Consider the following 16,157-nt stretch of genomic DNA (forward strand, 5'->3'; position numbering starts at 1 on the left):
CCACAGCTCCTGGTAAGCAGTAAACTTTCTGTCTCTAAACATTATCCTATTCTGGATGTTTCTTTTAGATGGAATCATATAATATGTAATCTTTTGTGTCTGGCTTTTTCTGTTTAGTATGTTTTTGAGGTTCATTTACATTGTAGCATGTACTAATAGTTCATTCATTTTTATGGGTGAATAATATTCCTTTGATAATGGATATACCACATTTTGTTACCTGTTCATGCATTGATGGGCATTTGAGTTTCTATCTTTTGGCTATTTTGAATAGTACTGTTAACGATCATTTGTGTACAAGTATTTGTTTAAATACCTGTTTCCAGTTCTTTGGTTTTTACATTTTTAAATGGTTGGAAAAAATCAAAAGAATAATATCTCGTGACATATGAACACTATATGAAATTCAGATTTCAATGTTCATAAATAAAACTATTGTTATTCATTTGTGTTGTCTATGGCTGCTTTCATGCTACAGTGGCACTTGAGTAGTTGTGATAGATCATATGTCCCACAAAGCTTAAAATACTTACTCTCTGACCCTTCATGGTAAAAGTTTGCTGGCTCTGAAAAGTCCCTTTATCTTTTTGTTTTTATGACGTTGACTTTTTTTTTTTTTAAACAAACAGATTTTATTTTTAAAGCAGTTTTAGATTTGCAGAAAAATGGAAAATAGAGCGAGGTCCCTCATTTCGCCCCCCATACCTATTTTTAACATCTTGCATTAGTGTGGTAAGTTTGTTACAATTGATGGACCAATATTAACACAACATTATCACCCAAACTCCATAATTTATATTAGGGTTCACTCTTTGTGCTTATAGTTCTGTGGGTTTTGACACACACATAATGTATCCACCATTACAGTATCATACAGAATAGTTTCACTGCCCTGAAAATCTGTACTCTACTTACTTATTATTCTCCCTCTCCTCCACACACTAGCAGCTGCTGATGTTTTACTGTCTCTATAGTTTTGCCTTTTCTAGAATGTCATATAGTTTTGATCCAAACACAGTGTTGTAGCCTTTTCAGGCAGGCTTCTTTCACTTAGCAATATACATTTAAGGTTCCTCCATGTCTCTGTGTCTTGATAGTTCACTTCTTTTTATTGCTGAATAAGTTTATTCACTCACATATTGAGAACATCTTGGTTGCTTCCAAGTTTGGCAATTATTAATAAAATGGCTATACGCATTTGTGTGCAGATTTTTGTATGAACATACATTTTTTTTAAAAATAGACGATTTTGCCCTGACTGGTTTGGCTCAGTAGTTTGAGCATCGGCCCACGAACCAAAGGGTCAATGGTATGATTCCCGTCGAGGGCATATACCTGGACCTGGGTTGGAGGTTTGATCCCTGGCCCTGGTTGGGGCACCTACAGGAGGCAACCCATCAGTGTCTCTCTCGTCAATGTCCCCCCCCCCGAAAATCAATGGAAAAAAACATCCTTGGGTGACGATTAACAACAACAAAAAATAGGTGCTTTATTATTTTTTATTCATTTATTTATTTTAAAAAGATTTTTCCTTTATTGATTTTAGAGAGAGAGGAAGGGAAAGGGAGAGAGAGATGGAAACATCGATGAGCGAGAACATCGACTGGCCACCTCCTGCATGTCCCCCACTGGGAATTTGGCCCACAACCTGGGCATGTGCCCTGACTGGGAATTGAACCAGTGATCTCTTGGTGCATGGGTCGATGCTCAACCACTGAGTCACAGCAGCCAGGCAAAAAAAAAAAAAAATTGGTGATTTTCTTTTAGAGCTGTTTTAGATTCATAGAAAAATTGAGTGGATGATACAGTGATTTCTCATATATCCCTTACTGCTATATGCACATGGCCTCCTCCACTACCAGAATCCTGCACCAGAGTGGTAAGTTGTTAACAGTTGAACCTACACTGACACATTATCACCCAAAGTCCATAGTTTACATTAGGGTTCCTTTTTGGTGTACACTATATGGATTTTGACAAATGTATAATGCTATGTATCTACCATTATAGTATTTATACAGAATAGTTTCACTACTCTGAAAATTTATGCTCCACCTTCTTATCCCTTCCCCCAATTTCTGGCAACCACTTACCCTTTTACTGCCTATAGTTTTGTTTTTCCAAAATGTCATGTAGGTGGAGTCATACCACATGTGTAACCTTTTCAGATTGGCTTCTTCCCCTTCCCCATAGTAATATGCATTTACATTTCCTTCATATCCTTTTTTTTTAATGAGAAAATATAACTTTATTTTATTTTTCCAATTTTTGTTTATTTTTGTTACAGATGTTTCTCCTTTTCCCCCCCTAGACACCTTCCTCCCCATCCCACCCTCCCACCCCCCAACATTGTTGTCTATGTCCATTGGTTATGCTTACATGCCTATAAGTTCTTTGATTCATCTCATCCATTTTCCCCGCCCCCCTACTCTGAGGATTGTCAGTCTGAATGAACTATACTCCTTTCTATGTCTCTGGGTCTATTTCGTTCATTAGCCCACCTTGTTCATTATATTCCACAAATAATTGAGATCATGTGGTATTTGTTTTTCTCCGATTAGCTCCCCGATGTCTTTTCATTGCTTGATAGTTCATTTCTTTTTTTTCTTTTTTTAAATTTTTTTTCCTTTATTGATTTTAGAGAGAGAGGAAGGGAGAGAGAGAGAGAGATAGAAACATCGATGAGAGAGAACATTGATTGGCCGCCTCCAGCATGCTTCCCATTGGGGATTTGGCCCACAACCTGGGCATGTGCCCTGACCGGGAATTGAACCGGTAACCTCTTGGTGCATGGGTTGACACTCAACCACTGAGCCACACTGGCCGAGCAATAGCTCATTTCTTTTTAGTGCTGAATAATATTCCATTTGTCTGGATGGACCACAAATTCATTCACATACTGAAGAACATCTTGGTTGCTTCTAAGTTTTGGCAATTATGAATAAAACTGCTTATAAACATTTGTGTGCAGGTTTTTGTGGGGACGTAAGATTTCAACTACTTTCACAGATATTTTTTCATAGCCTGTGGCTTGTCCTTTCATTCTCTTAACAGTCTTCTTCCAGAGCAGAAGTTTTTAATTTTAATGCAGCCCAATACACCAATTCCTTTTTTTTTTTAAATCATGGATCTGCTTTTGGTATTGTATATAAAAACTCACTGTCAAACACAGGCTCAGCACCTAGGTTTTCTCCTATTATTGTTTAGAAGTTTTATATTTTTGTTTTACATTTAGCTCTGTCATCCATTTTGAGTTAATTTTCTTTTTTTTTTTTTTTTTTTTGTACGTGCCCCTAGCAGGAACTGAACTCAGGACTCTCTGGTCCGCAGGCTGACGCTCCAGCTGCTGAGACAAACCGGCCAGGGCTTGAGTTAATTTTTATGAAAGGTATAAGGTCACTGTTTTTTGTTTTGTTTTTCTTGGTATGTGAATGGCTATTTGTTCCAACACCCGTTGTTGAAAAGACTGTTCTTTCCACCTTGAAACGTTGAATTGTCTTTGGTCCTGTGTCAAAGATCAGTTGACTCTACTTGTGTGAGTCACATTGTCTTTTAAAATGTCCTATGTTCTAGCCCTGGCCAGTTTGGCTCAGCAGTTGGAGCGTTGGCCCCTGGACCAGAGAGTCCCGGGTTCGGTTCCCGCTAAGGGCACGTACCTCGGTTGTGGTTTGTCCCTGGCCCCGGTTTGGATCCTATGGGTGGCAACCACTCAATGTGTCTCTCTCACATTGATGTTTCTCTCTCTCTCTTCCTCCCTCTTTCTCCCACTCTATCTGAAGATACATGCAAAAATGTCCTCAGGTAAGCATTTAAAAAAATAAAATAAATAAAATGCCCTATGTTTTAGATTTGTGTGCTTCTTTATGGTATAATTGAATTTGTTTTCCTAAACTGTATGCTTTGTAAACTGGAACTTGGGTCTAGAGTATTATATTTACTTTATTTTTTAAAATTCCTCAGCTGAGGGTACTTTTCTATTCATCATCAGATAGAGTGCGAGGGAGGGGAGAGAGAGACAGAGAGAAACATCGACGGGACAGAGCCATATCAGCTGGTTGCCTCCCGCATGACCCGACCAGGGCCAGGGACGAACCGCAACCAAGGTACGTGCCCTTGACCGGAAGGAAATCTGCGACTCAGTTGTTTGGGAGCTGACACTCTAACCGCTGAGCCAAACCGGCCAGGGCGGATTAGATTTACTTTAAACGTTTTGGCAAAAATTCTTCCTGGATGATGTAGCATTTCAAATTGTATCAAGTCAGGAGGTACATAATACTAGGTTGTCCCACTGGTAGTGATGGTTAAGATTGGTTAAGGCAGTAACCATTAGATCTTTTCATTTTAAAAGTATTTTTCCCTTTGCAATTAGTAATCTGTGGAGTAATATTTTGGCCATGTAGCAAATGAATATTTGAATCTGTATTCGTCAGGTATATGCTAGGTTCTGGGGAGACAACAGTGAAAAGATTTCTGTTGTCACCAAATTTGCCTTTTTCCCTACAAGTTTGAAGACAGTAATGGGATTGGGTCTATCCTTCAAAGGAGGTGCATTTGCAGCTTAAGGTATATTGATACCAGAAAATAGGATCATTGAAAAAGTATATGCCAGCAAGTACAGAGTTTCAATATGGGATGATAAAGTTCTGGGAAAATGGATGTTGGTGATGGTTGCATAAGTGTGAATGTACTTAATGCCACTGAACTGTACACTTAAAATAGTTAAAATGATAAGTCATATATATGTTACCACACTGTAATAGTATATTCCACTGTGACCCATCACTGAACTTAGCTCTTTTCTAACTTTCATCAGGCTTCCTTTTAGTCTATTTGGACTAATTGAGAGGGAAGCTCTTTCTGAAATAAAATTATATAGTTCAGTTCTAATAGAGAGGAAGAGGCAGTGATGTTATATGTCACCCCCTGCCTCCAGTCTAGTTTGCCTTTGTAGCCTCTCAGGGAAACAAACCATTGTTGAGATCTCTGGATGTCCTGGATTGGTCCCAGTCTGTGGGTGGAGCTTCAGCTGTTGGTGCAGACAGTTTCTGCCTTTCACAAGGAGCTGTTTTCTTTTGTTACAGTTTGCCAGGTGCAGGCCTGACTTTGCCAGGATACAGAGAGAGTTCTGCAACTTGGATCATTGTTTGAATGCTGCTGTCTTGACCCCAAAATATCCTATAGATTCAGGATGAAAGCAATAACCATAATGTCAGCAGCAAAGTAATTGTTGACCCGTTTGTTGTGAAAGCAGACCCTTCATTTAGGAAGTAAACCCTGTGATTAAGACCAGGAGCTCTGTTTAGAGGGAAGGAAAGAGCATCTTTATTTGTGGCTGATGGAACTTGGATAACTTCTTTTGCCTGAATTGACTGTGGAGATGGTGGTAGGAAAAGCATTAATGGTGGTTGTAGCAACAGTATGATATTATGGTAAGGTGAACTGTGACTTTCTTCAATCTAGAAATTTTATCCATGTGAAACCTTTAATTGCCTTCATGTTAGAGAATATCCAGTTTATCACAGATTCTCTGTTTTTGGCTGACCTGCAGCAGTAGTGCATTTTATGTTCTGACCCAGTAGTACTGTCATGCACATGGATATACATAACTGTAACAAAACTTTCAGGAGATGGTATTTATCCATACTGTGTTTTCTGATATTTTCTATTTCATTCTATTCTTCTTCTTCCTTTTTTTTTTAAATGTATAAGCCCTGGCTGGTGTGGCTCAGTTGGTTAGAGCGTCATCCCATACACTGAAAGGTTTCGGGTTTGATCCCCAGTGCAGGTGCATATGGAAGGCAACTGATCAATGTTTCTCTCTCACATCAGTGTTTCTCCCTTCCTCTCTCTATAAAAAATGTACTTATGACTTAAGTTGATTTTTATGCCCCATGGTTTAAAGATTTGTGTAGAATGGTGGTTCTCAGAGTATGGCATATACCTAGGATTCTTTAATAGGAGTCTGCACAGTCAAAACTATTTTCATAGTAATATTAAGATATTATTTACTGTTTTCTGTCTCATTCTCTAATAGATGGAGATTTTCCAGAAATACAGTGGAATTTTCCAAAACTGTGATGTGTCATGACATCGTTATCAGGGATAATGAAATGTGTATTTGTGTATTCTTGTGCTTTCTAGAATTTCCTAAATTAGTAGGATGTAAATGTGTTTTTTCAGAAATTAACTCAATTTTCAGTACTCATATTGTGTTCATACTAGCTACTCTTGATTATACCGGCTATAACTTCTGTAACCTCATTGTGGTCCAGTGAATCATTACTTTGAAATCCTGAAGTTTTCCTTGAGTCTGTGTAGAAATACTAGTACTATGTAAATCCTTGCTTAAGTCATTGGTAGGTTTTTGGAAATTACAGCTAAGCAAAATGACGAATAATGAAACCAATTATACCATAGGCTAGTTGACATAAATAAAAGTTTAGTTCCTACAACAGTGTCATAGAAACACTATCAAACTTCTAAATAAAGACTGAAAACACTTCTAATATTAAACATTAAAATAAATGTGAGCTATACATACATTTAAGAAAGATGAATAAAAACAAGTAAGATAATTATTTTTCAACCTACTTATTCCAGTTCAGAATTGCAGGTGTCCAGAGCCTATCCCAGTAGCTCAGGGCACAAGGTAGGAAACAACTCTGGACTGGATGCCTTCCATGCCAGGACACACATTCTCTCACACTGAGAAAATGTAGACTCTCCATCCCCCACATCTTTGAGATATAGGAGAAAACTACATGCAGTACCTCGAGAAAACCCACTCAAACATGAGGAGAATATGCAAACTTCACACATCTTGGCTGGGAATTGATTTTTTATTCCTCATCGACATTATAATGAAACTGTTATTCAAAGACACGCTGTACAGTTTCTTGTCTTGTTTTGCAATTATATATTAGAGAAGTCCTGTTTTAATTTGTAATCAATAAATATTGAGGTATATATATATGTACACACATATATATGTATATATATAACTCACATATACTAAAACTGTTTGGGGTCCTCAGTAATTTTTTTGAATGTAAGGGATTGCTGAGACTAAAAAGTTTGAGAACTTCTGGTGTACGGATCAAGAATGTAGACTTATCTTTGTTTTTGTAGGCAGGATGTTACACTCTCTTTTATGGTAAAAAAATATAGCCCTGGCTGGTTTGGCTCAGCGGTTAGAGCATGGGCCTGCGGTCCAGAGAGACCCAGGTTCAGTTCCCACTAAGGGCATGTACCTCCGTTGCAGTTTGTCCCTGGCCCTAGTTGGGTTGTGCGGGTGGCAGCCACTGGATGTGTCTCTTTCACATCGATATTTCTCTCTCTCTCTCTCTTCCTCCCTCTCTATCTGAACAAAAAATGAAAAATGTCCCCGGGTGAGGATAAAAAAAAATATATATATAAATATATATATACATACATAGCATAAGATCTATAACCATAACAAAATTTTAAGTATAAAATTTTAACTATAAGCACAGTGTTGTACAGCAGATCTCTAGAACTTTTTCATCTTGTACAACAAACTTTCTGCACATTGAACAGCGATTCCCCATTTTCCCCTCCCCTCAGTCCCTGGCAACCACCATTTCACTTTCTGCTTCTATGCATTTGATTAGAATGTAGGCTTTTTTTTTTTTAAATCGTCACTCAAGGATATTTTTCTATTTTTGTTCATATAGAGTGGGAGGGAGAGAGAGGAGAGAGAGAGAGAGAAACATTGACGTGAAAGGGACACATTGAGTGGCTGCCTCCCGCACAACCCCAACCGGGGCCAGGGACAAACTGCAACCGAGGTACATGCCCTTATCGGGAACCGAACCTGGTTTCTCTGGACTGCGGGCTGATGTGGGCTGATGCTGTAACTGCTGAGCAAAACCGGCCAGGGCGGCTCTTTTTTAAAATCCTCACTCGAGGTTATTTTTCCGTTTATCTTCAGATAGAGTGGGAGGGAGGGGGAGAGAGAAAAACATCAATGCGACCCGTTGCCTCCTGCACGACCCGACCAGGGCCAGGGACAAACCGCAACCGAGGTGCGTGCCCTTGACCAGAATTGAACCCTCAACTCCGTTGGCCGACCCTTGAACCTCTGAGCCAAATCGGCCAGGGCTAGAATGGAGGCTTTTTAAAAAATAACAGTTGGGTCTGGATTTGAGTCCAGCTTGGCCACTTGTTAAATAATCCTGGCTGAAGTTACCCAGCCTTTTCGATTCTTACTTTCTTCATAACTAAAATTGACATTTACTATCTTACTTCATAGAGATGTTGTGAGGATTAAATGAGCTAGAAAAATAGACTTGAAAATTCTTAGCATGTTGGAAGCATTTATATATTAGCTGTTGTTATTATAGAAGGTGTGGAAATATCTAGTCATATTGATAACTAGCTGTAGGATTTCTTAGCAATACTCATCTATGTGAAACTGGATTGTCTAAACCTCTTCCCAGTTTGTTCTCATTCTGCTCTTGTCTATACCTCTAGACTTTTATTTTTATTTTTTTATCCTCACCCGAGGACATTTTTCGATATTTTGTTCAGATTGAGTGGGAGGGAGAGAGAGAGAGAGAGAGAAACATCGATGTGAAAGGGACACATCGAGTGGTCGCCACCCACACGACCCAACCAGGGCCGGGGACAAACTGCAACCAAGGTACGTGCCCTTAGCGGGAACCGAACCCAGGTCTCTCCAGACCGCAGGCCAACGCTCTAACCGCTGAGCCAAACCGGCCAGGGCTCTCTAGACTTTTCTTAAGTGGATTTTGTTTATCAAACAAATTGTGAACTTTTTGAAAACAATGGCTTGCTTCTATTTCTTCCGGTTGTGTCTTGGACAGTAGTCAGCCTGTAGGAAGCACTCGAGACATGTAAATCCTAGTACAGAGACATGGGACACACAAGTTTATAATCCCCATGAGGATGATGGTGGGAAAAGAGCTTTTTAGGTCCCTGTTCTGATTCTTTACTGTCTCTCTTAGGAGCTTACTTTCACTACTGAATAGACTTCCTAAGAAGTATAGTGAAGGATGGATTATAAATTATTAAATCACTTCAATTTCTTTGGTTAATCCCATTTCTCTTGACAGTATGAAATTATAACAAAATTGACATACTTTTCACCAGGGTTTCTTTCATTGCATCTCAACAAGATAAGAGAATTGTAGCAATAGATGACAATAATTCATATTAGGACTTTTCATTCTTATTGTCTGTAATTATATATAATGATTATTTCTCCTATAGTACCTTCTCAGATTTAGAGCAACACAGGCAAGCGGTTGTGAATTTTTTTTTTTAAATCCTCACTCGAGGATATTTCTCATTTATTTTCAGACAGAGTGGGAGGGAGAAAAAAAACATCGATGTGAGAGAGACACACCGATTGGCTACCTCCCGCATGACTCCGACCAGGGCCAGGGACCAAACTGCAACCAAGACACGTGCCCTTGACCGGAATCAAACCCGCAACTCTTTGGTCCACGGGACAATGCTCCAACTGCTGAGCCAAACCAGCCAGGGCATTGTGAATATTTTTTTTAAGTCAGGAATTGAACTGTGTTTAAACCTACTTTTGTTGGTCATTTTTCTCTCTCTGAGTCTGTCTTCAGCCTTCTACTCTAATCTGACTATCTTGATGTCCAGAAACATGTCTTTGTATAAGCACATTGCTACTCTTCTGGACCCTACACTTCCTGTGTTCATATGTAACTGTTCCTTTAAGCTCCCTCTACCCAGAAATGAACAATGATAGAACTGAGTCTACCACTTAGAGCAGTGTCTTCTCCCAAGTAATGCCTTCTAGAATTGACCCCTTCATATTAAATTCCTGGCACTGTGACGGTGGAGAAGGTACAGTTATTAGATTTCATAGGATTTTAACCCTAGAATTAGACATTTGGTGTAAGGAGATTTAGAGAGGGTGGGTTCATAAGACAGATCCTGCAAGGGGTAGACTTGGAAAACTTGCTAGAAGTCTACCACTTGGGATGATAAAGAAGGAGAAGAGCTTATCTGATAGTTAATGCTATTTGAGATGAGGCATGTGATATGTGACTTGTCTCTCTGGCCACATAGACCATTCTTTTTGGAAAAGATAGTTGGTTTCCCAGTTTGATGTTGATGTTCAAAACCATAATTGCTAATAGTTTGGAGCATGTGCTGGCTATATTACATCTTTTATCTTATTTAATCCTCATATAATCTTTTGCAAGGACTTCTATTATAATCAGTGGTTAAGTAACTCACATATAGTGAAAGGATGAACCAGAATTTGAACCCTGGAAACCTAGTCCAGACTGTGCCATTAGTCTATACAGCCTCCCTTTTTATGTATAGAGCATTTCACAGTTTGCAGAGTACTTGTACATATGTTCTTATTTAAACCTCACAACAATCGTTTGCATTAGGTGAAATTCTTGTCATTTTCACACGTGGAAATGAAAGCTTAAGGAATGTGAAGCTCAAAGTGGCAGTACCTAGACCAGGCCCACATCTACTTCTGACTCCACTCCTCTGTTCTCATTATATAGTTTTGCTAAAGATAACAGATATTAAATACTGAGGGTCATACCTGAAGGTGAATCTTCTAAGAGTTTTAACTTGGTTGAAGGTGATTGGTAATGGTTTAGATGTGATAATTAGGTCGAGAAATTTAGCAAAGATGTGATCATTAATTTGTATTATTGGTTTCTCTGGTAACTTGACTATAACTGCTTTATTAAGTATATTCCTTTTGCTATTGGATTTTTTTTTAAATGCTGTAGGTGGGTTTACCATTCTTACACTAACGTTCCTAATAAATTCAGAAGTGAAGACATAGTTTTGGCTGCTTTAACTTGGCATAGATAAGTGATCGAAAGCTTAGAATAAGAGGTCTTACTAGAATTATAATATAGTCATGGTAGTGGAGATGAGAGGAGTATATGTGTTTGTGGGGGACAATTTAAATTACCAGTTCTTGATCTTTTGCCAATTCCTTTTAGAACTTTTTTTCCTAGATAAGAAATTTTATTACTCCTCTCTACCTCAAGTTTGGAAAAGAGGTCAGATTTGGTTAAAAGATTGACCTTTGTCTATGAGCAGTACATTAATCACAGATGTCATGGAGGAAAGAGTGTAGCAAAGCTGGAAATAGGTGCATTTATGTATCTTCTAGCTTGGAGTGACTACTTGTTATCTCTCTTAAACTCACCTAAGACTTAGGTGAAGCAGCATGTAGAACACATTTCATGGTTTCTATCATTTACTGAGCAAATGTTTAGTTAGTGTTTTTAGAACAAGCTATCTTTTATGGTTCACGGTACCTTTCTCAGTGACTGACAAGAAAGGTCACTCTTCCCCTTTAGATTTAAGATAAACTTCTAGGGTTCTTTCTTTTTCTATAACTTGTTCTTGCTTAACAAATATACTAATCTTAACCTTCTAGGAACTGAAATAACATGGCCTGCATTGTTGCATCAGTTACAGAAGATGGTGAAAAAACTAGGCATTATCTTTGCTTCTGTGTACTGTGTTGCTATAGAGACAAATCAGGCAATAAACAGAAGTGTTCAGGGAGAATTTGAGTCTCAGTGGATATTCACTGGCTAATGAAAATTAAGTTAAGAAGTTGGTTGAGTTGAGGGAGAAACTGAGTATTTCTGAGTTTATTATTTTCATTTTTTTAAAAAGTATGCTTTGCCTTGGCCAGTTTGGCTTAGCAGTTAGAGCATCAGCCCTTGGACCAAAGAGTCGAGGGTTTGAATTCCAGTCAAGGGCACATCCCTCGGTTGCAGTTCAGTCCTGGCCTTGGGTCGGGGTCATGTGGGAGGCAACCAGTCGATGTGTCTCTCTCACATCGATGTTTCACCCCCCGCCCCCCAGTCTATCTGAAGATAAATGGAAAGATATCTTTGGGTAAGGATTATTAAAAAAAATTATGTTTTATTGATTTTAGAGAGAGAGGAAGGAAGAGGGAGAGAGAGACAGAAACATCAACATTAATTGGCTGTCTTCTGCTTGCTACCTACTGGGGATTGAGCCTGTGATCCAGGCATGTGCCCTGACTGGAATCAAACCTATGACCACTTGGTGCATGGGTAAACACTCAAACACTGAGCCATACCCACTGGGTCTTTCTTTCTTTCTTTCTTTCTTTCTTTCTTTCTTTCTTTCTTTCTTTCTTTCTTTCTTTCTTTCTTTCTTCTTTCTTTTCTTTCTTTTCTTTCTTTTCTTTCTTTTCTTTCTTTTCTTTTCTTTCTCCTCATTCGAGGATATTTTTCCATTGATTTTTTTTTTTTTTTTTTTTTTTAGAGTGGAAGGGAGGGAGAGAGAGAGAGACATTGATGTGAGAGAGACACATGGATTAGTTGCCTCACAGGACCCTGACTGGGGCTGGAGATTGAACCTGCAACCCAGGTACGTGCCCTTGACCGGGAATCAACTTGTAACCCTTTGGTCCTTGGGCCAACACTCTTATCTCCGAGCCAAACCAACCAGAGCTATTTTCATTTTTGGTGGGTGATATTTTTTGTTGTATGTGGGTAATTAAAATATCATTTTCTAGTGATTAGGTCTTCTAAAATTCCCTTACTTTCTGTTGTAGGAGGTAATTAGATAAAGCAAGCATTTTATATTCCTTTTGGGTTGTGATTTCACTGCTTCAAAAAAAAGTCAGGTAGTAGGAATGCTAGGTTTAAAAAATCATTCTGGAGCTACAAAAAGGTGGTGAAGATTTGAAAGAGTGGGACAGAGGTAGAAGTAGCGTGAGGAATTACACATCTTTATTTCATAGCTACTCGAGAAATACAACCCCAAGGTTATTTGGACATTGACAAATGTTGTTACTTATTTCCAGTTTCTCTGATGGCTCAACCAAGCTACTTTTGGAGGATCAACTGATTGAACATTTGCATGTTGATAGAAGTTGTAATATTGCTGAGTACTGCTTTTACCAGTATCCAAGTAGAAGAGTGTTTGTATGTTTCTAGTAATAACCTGTTGGTAACAAAAATGTGCTATTGGTATATCTGAACTCAGATTTTTTCTCTTCAAGATGGTATTGAGATGCTTATCTTCTTCCTGAATTTCAGAGAGTAGTTTGCTACTTGCAGCCACATTTTTTTTCCTTTGCAGAATTGTGGTGATATCATGGTTAAATGTACAGCAAGCACACTGAATAGTTGACTATACCAAATGATATGTAGAAAAGCAGACAACGTTAGGGAAAAGATCCTACGTTTGAACTCATTTCTCAGTTGATTGGTTTTGTGAGGGGCATATTTAAGGTCGGGGTGTGTGTATCCTGACTCAGAAATTTTAGGATCATTATGTATATAGTAAGTATTTTATGCTAGTTTTGAGGGAACTTTTAGGGGAAAGTTTACTTTGTCTTGTATTTCCCTCTTTTGAGCTTTCTGCCTTCTCAGATGTCTTTTTTTTTTTTTTTTTTTTAAATCAAAGCAGACTTCGGTGTGAATAACATTGCCAAATTCTGTAGATGATGCCCTTTCTTTTATGTATTGCTCTGTCTTGTTGAAATTACTGTGATCTGCTGAAGAAATGCAAGCTTTTTCAGTCATGTCATTTGATCAGTACACATTCTTTGTAATGTATTAAAGCAGTTATGTTAAAATTAAGCATGTGTTCTTCCTTTATCTTTGTGCTCAGATCTTTTATAATTTTAGGGGCAATAAGTGTTACATAGATCAAAAGATAAAAACTTAGGCCCAAGGTTCAATCCCTGTAAGGCAGTGATTCCCACTGTTTTTATACTACATTAGGGTGTTCCCATTAAAATTCCTCATGAGGTGTAAGAAAATTATAAAATTTTCTAAACCAAGATTATAACCTTTATTTTTGAAAAATTTTGTATCTCTTGTCTCTCTCTCGCGCGCGCGCGCTCATTTATAAGGAGATACTGAGAAATCCAGTAAGGTGAAGGGGGGTGCCCAAAAATGTTTGAAGAGGTTACTGCTATGGAGGAACAACAAAATAGTCTTTATCCATAGTCCTTAGAACTTAGGTGTTCAGTCAAGTTATACTGAATGAATAAACATTTCCTCTTAAGTCACTTCTTCTGTGGAGTCTTTGCCAACTCCTCTGTGATAGCTCTTCCTCCTGGACTGCCGTGATATTTGTATGTACCTGTCTTAATACATGTCACATTGAATTACAATACTATAATTTATTTACATGTCTGTCTCCCCCTACTGGCCAGAGATTTCCTGGAGAGCTAGAACTGTGCCTTTTCATCTTTTTTATTTATTAATTATTTTTTTAGAAAGAGAGGAAGGGAGAGAGAGATAGAAACATTGTTGTGAGAGAGAAACATCGATCCTGCACGCCCCCACTGGGGATTGAGCCTGAAACTCAGGCATGTACCCTGACCGGGAATGGAACTGGGATGGCAGCTCTCAGTCCATGATATGGCGTTCAGTCCACTGAGCCACACCAGCTGGGCTGTCCTTTTATCTTTGTGTGCAGAGCATCTGGCCATTATTCCATATTCAGCGTGTCTCTGTTTTATAAATAAGTGTTCAAAGAATAATTTTTATAGTACACACACTGGGGTGGGAGGGGCAAGGTGTGTGTGTGTGTACACATACACATCCCCTAATTGTGTGACCTTGTCGTAATGTTGGGTTTTCAAAAACATGGAAAGAAAGAAAATGAGAACAACATCTTAAAGTTCAATTGATTTCGGGGATATGTATGTGTTTATATGGGGCAGGATGAGAGCCTGAGCTTTTTTTTTAAGAGTATATAAATGCAGCCCGGGCCAGTTTGGCTCAGCGGTTAGAGTGTCGGCCTGCGGTCTGGAGAGACCCGGGTTCGGTTCCCACTAAGGGCGCGTACTTCGGTTGCAGTTTGTCCCCGGCCCTGGTTGGTCGTGCGGGTGGCAGCCACTCGATGTGTCCCCTTCACATTGATGTTTCTCTCTCTCTCTCTCCCTTCCACTCTATCTGTACAAAAAATGGCAAAATGTCCTTGGGTGAGGATTAAAAAAAAAAAAAGAGTATATAAATGCATATTAGGACTATAAAGTGGGGGTTTGGTATATGTTGCAAAGATTCAGATTTAATCCATATACCTTTATACATGTATAAAAAAAGATGCCCCCCAACTTTTTTTCCCATAATGTGGGACATGAAAATTTAGTTATTTGGCTTCTTATACCATTATCAGCAAAAACTTTTCTCTCTGGTAGTAGAATAAGATAGATCAGAATCTTAGAGAATATCAGAGATGAAGAAATTAATCTTGGTAAAAAAAAATTGGCAACTTCATCATTATAGAAGGTTTGTAATGTCAGTTTGATAACAAATATAGAGAATGAGAACAAATTTTAACAGCATGCACAATAAATGTATTAAGTTCAAAACACTCTGTGATGTAAGAGTCTGGTTAGAAATAGCAATTATTTTTAGTTCAGCCAGAAAAGCTGGATGACCAATAAAATAATTTTTCACATAACAGTTAGAAGTCCGGAATGGTGGAATAAACAGTGACATAGCTAGAAATTAGTGTCCCTTAGCAAACATCAGAAACTTCCTGCCCTGAAGAGCTTTTGCTAACCATCTGTCTACCAAGCACGGTTTTCTGATTTATAGATAGTCTCCTTTGTTGCTAGCAGGTCCCTCCACTTCACCGCCCCTCTGCCAGAGTCATTTCAGCTGTCTGGGGTCTCCTTCCCTTGGTAATTACTTCCATCTGTCTGAAACTACTGAGCGGCTGAGGTTTCATCCTAAAAGGATTTCAGTAGAGTAGAGCAGTGGTTAAGACCCTCAGCTGTAGAACTATAGTGCCTAGGTTCAAGTCCCTACTGTATCAATTACTAGATTTCTCATTGGGCAAGTTTCTTGCGTCCTTCATTTTCCTTGTTTATAAAGTAGAGAGAATCATAATCTTCTAGGGATGTTGGATTTAATACATTCAGAGTGGTTATTACAGTACCTGGCACATGGTAAGCACTCAAACATTAGCTGCTAATAATACTGTTATTTTGCTCTGGCATCATACACAGTTCATCTTCAGAGGAGTAGCTTTTCTGGGTATCATTAATAAAAATAGTAACAGTCTTTTTATATTTTATACAACTTCATTCTCTGACTCCTTTGTGTCACTTGGAGAACAGGAATTGTCTAAACTCTCCAGAAAGAACTGCTGCT

General features: G+C 38.6%; 1 protein-coding gene across 6 annotated transcripts in view; it reads left to right on the forward strand.

The window, feature by feature from the left end:
• The window catches only part of KDM2A (lysine demethylase 2A), a 125,225-nt gene that overhangs the window by 39,144 nt on the left and 69,924 nt on the right, over window positions 1–16,157 (forward strand). Inside the window, exon 1 of one of the 6 annotated variants that reach the window (XM_036258747.1) lies at window positions 3,337–3,388. The exons of 4 other annotated variants lie outside the window; for them this stretch is intronic. The gene's annotated coding sequence lies outside the window, so the exon portion shown is untranslated. Of the gene's footprint in view, window positions 1–3,336; window positions 3,389–12,365; window positions 12,406–16,157 lie in introns of those variants that run through there. One more of the 6 variants, XM_036258749.1, reaches the window with a different exon arrangement.

Source organism: Molossus molossus, unplaced genomic scaffold (assembly GCF_014108415.1).
Source record: "Molossus molossus isolate mMolMol1 unplaced genomic scaffold, mMolMol1.p scaffold_m16_p_13, whole genome shotgun sequence".
Lineage (NCBI taxonomy): Eukaryota > Metazoa > Chordata > Mammalia > Chiroptera > Molossidae > Molossus > Molossus molossus.